Source organism: Giraffa tippelskirchi, chromosome 11 (genome assembly GCF_054371585.1).
Source record: "Giraffa tippelskirchi isolate mGirTip1 chromosome 11, T2T-mGirTip1v1.2.pri, whole genome shotgun sequence".
NCBI lineage: Eukaryota > Metazoa > Chordata > Mammalia > Artiodactyla > Giraffidae > Giraffa > Giraffa tippelskirchi.
In genome coordinates this window covers 8,329,809-8,335,677 of record NC_137285.1, presented here as the reverse complement: position 1 = coordinate 8,335,677, position 5,869 = coordinate 8,329,809, and the positions used below count along the sequence as shown (strand labels likewise).

The window sequence follows — 5,869 nt, the reverse complement described above, 5'->3', positions numbered from 1 at the left end:
TTTCCCAAGAAACAGAACTAATGAGATGTGTTCATATATATATAGTGAGAGATTTATCATAACAGTGGGCTCACATGATTACAGAGGCCAAATCCCCATATCCAGTCAGCTGACTGGAGAGCCAGTGTTTCAGTTTGGAGTCCAAGGCAGCAAAACAGTGCTCAAAGTCAGTCAGACAAGGAGTTCGGTCTTACTCAGCCTTTTCTATTCTAGTCTGATCTTCAACTGATTGGATGAGGCCCACCCACCCTGGGGAGGGCAACCTGCTTTCCTCAGTCGACCGATTGAAATGTGCATCTCACCCGGAAACACCTGCACAGACACACCCAGGATAACACTTGACCAAATACCTAGATACCCTGTGACCCAGTCAAGCTGACACATAAAAGTTAACCATCACATCTTCCTCACCAAGCTTCCTGTTGTCCCCCACTTTAGTCTGTTCTTGGCACATCAGCCAGAGTAACCGTTTAAGGTATTAAGGCAGGGTTGCGTAAACAAAAGCCCACAGGCCAAATCCTGCCTGTTGGAAGTTTCTGTATAGCCCACAAGCTAAGAAGTGGGGTGTTTTTTTTTTGCATTTTTAAATGGCTGTAAGAAAACAGCAGACATACACACACACACACAAAAGAACAGTGACAAGTAAAAATTAAATCAAATTCAAGTTTTAGTGTCCCTGAATTTTATTGGAACACAGCCACGCCCATTTGAGCAGCATCTGTGGCTGCTTTCACTCCACGTCCTCAGAGTTGAGTAGGTACTAGGAGACCCAGTGGCCACAAAGCCTGAAATTTGCAATCTGGCCCTTTTAGAAAAAGTAGACTGACTCCTGTTTGTAGGCTCCAAACCTTCCATGGCTTTTCATCCCACTCAGAATAAAAAGCTGGAAGATCCTCAAGGCTGGCCCTTGGCTTCCTGACCTCCTCTCCTAATGTTCTGTTTGTCAGAGGCCTCTTACCTCTTGAGTTTCCACCTGTGCTATTCTCTCAGGACCACCCATCCTTCCCCCACCCCCAGTATCTGCAGAACTCCTAACACCTGTTACCACAGCTCTATCAACTCTTTAAGTTTCTGTCCCTCCCAAATGGAATGAGGACAGGACCAGTACTTGATGGTAGTATCTCTAGAATCTGGCATATGCTGTTAATAAACATTTGTTGAATGAGTGAATTGAAAACACAGACTATTGGAGATGAAGGTGCCTAGTAGAATATCTGGGCAACAGTACTTTGCTTCCAGAATGACCTTCCCCTGACCACAGTCCATCCCAGGCTGGACCAGTGAACCCACCACCTGCAGTGGCAGCAAGTCCTTTACGAAGGAGTTGGATTTGGGGTGTGGGGAGCAAGCAGGCAGGGCAGGTGTGCAGTGATGGAGAAAGCATCCTGGTTCCCTTCTGCTCCCTGAGTCCATGCCTGAGATCCAGCTTTCCGAAACACCCTAGGAATCCTGCTGCTGCCTAAGCCAGTTTGAGTTGAGTTTGTCTGCAACCAAGACTGCTTCCTCATACAGCTCTGTCTCCATCAGAGCCCCTTGAATTCCAAGGTCCAGAGTTCTTCATCTCCGTATCTTTAGGTCCAAGGAAGGCCCAGGGCTTGGGGTGGCTTGTTGGAGGCATTGATTTCTTCAACTGCTATGCTCCTTGGAAAAATCATTGAGTCTGGAGCACCTTTTTGAGATGTGATTGCCATCTGGCCTTCCAGTCTGGGACCAGCCCCTGTGCCAGTAGCCGTCCACCCTAAGCTGATCCAGTGAGCCCTAGAGAGTGCCTCTTCACTCCGGAGGACTGGCTTACTCTGTAGGCTTCCATCGCAGCAGTCAGCTCCTGGGGTTGCCCAGAGATGGAGCCAGAATCGGGCGGAAGGTCAACTCCCCGAAGTTCTGTTCTCTTTGAAAAGGGGAACTGTTGCAGAAAGAGACCCCTTCCAGGGCCCGAGAGTCGGCTCTTGTCTAGCACTCAGTAGTGAATTGTCCTAGGAGACACATGTGCTGATGAAGCAAGAGACTTGATTGGGAAGGGGTTCCAGTTCCCCAGGTGGAGAGCAGCAGGGTAAGGGAACCCAGGAGAATACTCTGCTAGGTAGCTGACAGTCGCAGGTTTTATGGTGATGGGGTTAGTTTCTGGGTTGTCTCTGGCCAATCATTCTGACTCAGGGTCCTCCTTGGTGGTGGAAGGACCACCAAGATGTGGTCCTTCTTGGTGTGGACCAAGAAGCCAAGATGGATTCCAGCAAGGATTCTGGGAGGTTCATAGGAAATACGGACTGGCGTCTTCTCTCTCCTGTTCACCCTTCCCGAATTCTCACTGCTGGTGGCTTGGTAGTTCTGTGTTCGTTACCAGAACCTCCTGTTGTAAGATAACTCATGCAAGTGGTTACTATCGGGCCTGGCCGGGGCCTGGCAGTTTCCGTCAGTGTTTCCCCTAACAAGGACGTCCTGGCTCTGGTGGGCCTTAAAGTGGCCATTTTCCCCTTCAGACATTGAAATGAGCAAATGGCATTCTGTGAACCCTCCCTTGTGCCCACGAGGGTGTTGGAGAAAGGGGAAGCGAAGGGCAGGCATTTGGGTGTAGTCCCCTCTGCCTCTCCAGGGCAGGACCTTTTATTACCATATCTCTGTTCTCTATTTTAGGAGGCCTTTGTCTTCACTTGAACCAAGGGTCCCGTGGCAGGTAAATTTGAAAACGGCCGTGTCTCCAGCTGTGTCATGCTCAGCCACTCAGCCGTGTCCGACTCTGTGCGACCCCGTGGACTGTAGCCCGCCAGGCTCCTCTGTCCATGGGATTCTCCAGGCAAGAATACTGGAGTGGGTTGCCGTTTCCTATTCCAGGGGGTCTTCCCGACCCAGAGATTGAACCTGCATCTCTTAATGTCTCCTGCACCGGCAGGCGGGTTCTTTACCACTAGTGCCACCTGGGAAGCCAGACTCCTCTTTGTCTGAGAGGAAGCCAGAGGCTTTGCTATCTGGCCTACCTGGGCTCTGATCCCCTGGGCCCTTCCCTGAGCCCGTTTCCTCAGTGGCGCAGTGGCCACTTAGGAAGGCAGGCATGATTCTATGAGACGCCACCCCCATTTTCCTGCAGTTTCCTCCATTTTTAGGGAAATGGACGTAGGGTCACGCAGAAAGTGGACATCTTGTGGGGGAGGGGCCCCAGCGAGTCCCCAGCAAATTGCAAAGATGATCAGATCTCAGCCACTCCTGGCCTTTCAGATACAGCCCCTGCTTCTCCACATATTTCCAGAATTCCACAAGTTTTGTCTGTTTGTTTTTCTTTTCTCATTTTCCTCAATAATTGACCAGCTTATGTCTGGTAAATACCAGGTTGAGGCTAAATTCTGCTGACTTTGGCCACCTAATGCTTCCTCTCTTTGTCTCTATGGTATTGTTTCATAAGAACGGTGTTCCCCACCCAGAAACAACTAAAGAACCAAATGCAACCATACGATAGTCCTTCCCACAAGCAGAGCCGTATAGGTGGCGGTGAGGCCGCTGGGACTGGGCGCCCACTGTGTGATTGTGACCATCAGCACGTGGCGGCTGCAGCACTATTTCACCCATCAGCAAGCAGCAGCACAACCACATTTTGCCCCCAGATGAGTATTTAGGAATGTCCAAGTGTGAGAAGGCTGTGGGCTGTTTGGATAGCAAATCCATAGTTGTCAGCTGGGGACCCACGGAGCCACACCATTCACTTTAAGATGAGCCCGCTCCAGGCCTTAGTTAATGTTCAGGGACACATTTTCCCCAGAATCCCCCTAAATGGCCCTCAGTTCCCAGTCTAGCTCACCCCTGAACTCTGACAGAGGAAATTAACACTCAGTGACTTTGCTGATTGCAGTTCCTGCCCCACACCCCAGCCGCTCACATCTTGGTGAAGAGTGATGGGAAGTACTGCGTATCCTTTGCCTCTGCCCACGTTGGTGGCCCTACCTACTCTCAGGCCTTGACTGAGTCCTTCCATTGTCTTGCACTAAGCATTCAAGTCTCTGTTTTCCAGATGAGCCAGCCTCAGAAAACTCAAGTGAATTCCTTAACGCCACACAGCAAATGTGAAGCAAAGACCCAATTCTCCTAATCCTTAGGCCTGTGTTTTCTACCTGGCCACATTTAGTGGCCCTGCCTGGTGGCTTTTGGCCTGACCACTAACCTGAAGGTCCCAAGAGGACAAGGACAGCATGTTCCCTGCCTGTGGCTCATCCCAGTGCCTGGCACTTGTCAGGGCTCAGTAAATCTGTCCGGTACTGAGAGAGCCAGAGCGTAGACTTAAGTGGACCGATGTTTCATTCTGCCCATGGGTGGGGACTAGGTGGGGCCCTTCTCCAATTTGATTCTCCTTTTAGCCAGTTACTTCTATTTTTCTAGATCGGGGTCAGCAAACTGCAGCCTGTGGGACAAATCTGGCCCTGTACCTGTTTTTTGTAAATAAAGTTTTATTGACACACGGCCATGCTCATTCATTTACATATGGACCATAGCTGTTTCCATGTTGCAACTGCGGAGTTGAATAGTGCTTGACAGATCCACAAAGCTGAAAAGCTTTGCTCTCTGGAATTTTACAGAAAAAGCTTCCTGATCCTATTCTAGGGAATGAATTGTTCTCTGAGAGTTTAGTCTGTGATGTGAGCAGGTCCCTAAATCACCTCCAGAGAATCTTCCATGGAGATCTTCCATAGTCAGGCTGAGGAACATTTCGAAAAGTGATGTCATTGGCCCCATTGCTGCACCAGGGGGACATTGGGAAACCTGACAAGGTTGGGGGTGGGAGGAACTGACCCCCAAAACCTCATAAGAATAGAAACAGTCAAAAACTGCAGATTGTCTAGCCATCCTGAAATACAGGGTGTCTGTAAAGTCCTTGTACCGTTTAGAGCCTCTTTCCTGATAATAAAGCTGACGTATACATCATTATATACCCTTTTCTATTTAAAAATATAGAAAAAGAAAATATTCAGAAAGAAAGGGCCACTGTTATGCTTACAAGGCACTGTAAGCTTTTCCTTAAGTCCATCCACTAAGCAACCACATCCAGTTGAAAGTATGCTGTTTGTACATTTTTTACACCCTGTCCTTTTCACCTAACAAGATACAAGTGCTTTTATACACATTTAGCATAAACGTGACTTTAATGCCTGCATCATTATCTCATCAAAGGACAGCTTTCCATACTGTGGGACTTGTATGTTTCTTCCCGATTATTTCTCTTAGGTGAAATGTCATTGCTTTGATCTTCGAAGACATTTGGAGTACTTTTCTGGGTTCCATCTATAGAAGTGGAAACCGACTCACTTTGCATGCTTGCATCTTACTGGTGTTTAGGTGTTGTAAGGTATGCTTTTATGGTTTTCACACAGACGCCGAGAACCAGCATCCTCTTAGTACTGTTACTCCTATACCAGGCATATTTAGCAGCACAAGTCTTACCTTGACATAGCTTACCTGCTGCTAAGTTACTACCTTCCTCCTTACATAGAGCACTTGCTGGGAATAGAGAAGATCCACCAGCACTCTAATACTCAGCCAGCATGAACACGAGCCAGGGGTGTAAACTGGGGGCTTTTTTCTGGCTGCCTGGACTCTACCACTGACTCTGTGTGACCTTGAACAAGACACAGCTTCGCTCTGAGCCTCAGCGTCCTAACCTCCAAAGGCTGCTATGAGCCAACAGGCAGATAGATGCACAGTGACTGGTGCTTAGCAGAAGCCAAGGTAATGCTGCTGCTGCTGCTGCTGCTAAGTCGCTTCAGTCGTGTCCAACTCTGTGCGACCCCATAGACAGCAGCCCACCAGGCTCCCCCGTTCCCAGGATTCTCTAGGCAAGAACACTGGAGTGGGTTGCCATTGCCTTCTCCAATGCATGAAAGTGAAAAGT

At 48.8% G+C, this 5,869-nt stretch overlaps 1 long non-coding RNA gene across 1 annotated transcript; it reads left to right on the top strand.

Annotated features, from left to right (window-relative positions):
- Window positions 1-2,631: 2,631 nt before the first annotated feature.
- Window positions 2,632-4,442, top strand: LOC145526711 (uncharacterized). Its single transcript, XR_014069107.1, has 2 exons — window positions 2,632-2,791; window positions 3,839-4,442. It is a non-coding gene; the product is annotated as an uncharacterized LOC145526711 (long non-coding RNA).
- The last annotated feature ends 1,427 nt before the right edge of the window (window positions 4,443-5,869 follow it).